General features: G+C 45.0%; 1 non-coding gene across 1 annotated transcript; it reads left to right on the top strand.

Moving 5' to 3' along the window:
• The first annotated feature begins 1,221 nt into the window (after window positions 1–1,221).
• Window positions 1,222–1,303, top strand: TRNAS-GCU (transfer RNA serine (anticodon GCU)). The gene has a single exon. It is a non-coding gene; the product is annotated as a tRNA-Ser (tRNA).
• The last annotated feature ends 380 nt before the right edge of the window (window positions 1,304–1,683 follow it).

Below are 1,683 nucleotides of genomic sequence, written 5' to 3'. Positions count from 1 at the left end.
CCGAGTCTTCCCCTAGGAACAGTTCTGAAGTCACTGGTGTGAAATGAGCTTGCCTTTGAGTCTCTGAAAAGTAAGTGTGAGTGGTAGCGGATGACTCAAAGTGTAACGATACTCAAAGGAACAAGTATTGTTTCATTCAGTATTGCGGATGAAGTACCTCTAAAAGTTTCGTGCTGATCGAAGATATTTTGAAATTCGGTGAACTGGGATGAGAGAGAAGAGTCCCTCCCAACAAAACTGAGAACAGAGCTAAGAGATTTCGTAGAGAGGAAAAAGGCAATAACATTTTTGTAGAAAAGAACAATTCAACCTCCAAAATTCTGCACTAAATATTTAAAAGTACACAAACTCTCACGAGTGGAAGAGGTTTTTTGCTTTTGTTTTTGTTTTTTTTGCCGCGCCGTGCGGCTTGTGGGATCTTATTTCCCCCACCAGGGATCGAACCTGGGCCCCCGGGATTCTTGATGGTCACTTTATCACAGAGGTTGTCAGAGCTGCAGGGGACGTTAGGGGTTACTCAGTCCGGCCTCCCTAGTGGGGCTTAGGAAAGAGCCACAACCAGGAACTGCACCCTGCCTCCTGCATCAGGGATTACCCACCTCACCGGCCCTTCCCAGCGTTAATAGTAGTCAAACTAAGCCGCTCTTGCGCTATGATACAAGTATCTTCCCACTGGGGCTCTTTCTCTTGTCTACTTTTTTCCAAAACACATTCTCATGCGTTGCTGATTTTTCATAGACTGATCAATACCAAGTCCTAAAGTGGATAACAAAAGACAAATGAGGGCGTCTCCAGGCGGGCGCAAATGGAAAGGAATCGCAGAGCCGGGATTCTTGTACCACTCAGAAAACGGGAATCCCGGGATTTCTGATCAGGTGGTGGGGAAATCAGTCCCTCGAATGCGGAATGCAGCGGCGGAGGGACCCTGTGAACGTCCGGGTGTGTGTCTCCCCGGCACGCAGAGCTGAGTCGGCCAGCCAGGGTTGGCTTGCGTCCAACAATGTGTGTCAGGCCTAGTTCCATCTGTTATCAGGTGTTTGCCAAGTAAATTCACCAGTCCAAGTGTTGTGCATCAGTTTTGTGGTGGTTGTGACATTTACTTTGACACCTGACTCACACTGTGGTTGTGACGATTAATCCAGGAAAAGAGCGATCAGATGCATTGCTATAAAACGCCTGGAAGTACTGCAGGAAGAAGTTGAATAAAAGGGACTTGCATGTGACGAGGTGGCCGAGTGGTTAAGGCGATGGACTGCTAATCCATTGTGCTCTGCACGCGTGGGTTCGAATCCCATCCTCGTCGGTTTGCTGTGCCTAAGAAGAGTGAGTGTTCCTTTTTGGTGAGTTAATTCTTTACTCATCACTCACTTGAGTAATTCCTTCTAATCCCCCCAATTCTCTACTTCCTCAGTAGCATTTTCCTGGCTGTGAACTTTGTTAACTGATATGCTTGATTCATGTTTCATTCTCCCACAAAATGTTCATTCCATTACAAGTTTTGCTTAGCAGGGATTCCCCATTGAGGAAATAATTGAAGAATTAATTGAGGACCATGGAAAAACCTAATAAATTTAGAGGAGCTGATAAAATTGTCTATAGAGTAATGTACACAAAATTATGGGTTATTTAAGGCATTATCGGGCTGATTTTATCTCTATGCAATTTTTGTCTATTATCTTTTAA

The sequence above is a fragment of the Neophocaena asiaeorientalis genome, unplaced genomic scaffold (genome assembly GCF_003031525.2).
Source record: "Neophocaena asiaeorientalis asiaeorientalis breed wild unplaced genomic scaffold, Neophocaena_asiaeorientalis_V1.1 scaffold239, whole genome shotgun sequence".
NCBI lineage: Eukaryota > Metazoa > Chordata > Mammalia > Artiodactyla > Phocoenidae > Neophocaena > Neophocaena asiaeorientalis.
Note: the sequence above shows the minus strand (reverse complement) of the source record. Positions and strands in the feature narration are given on the sequence as shown.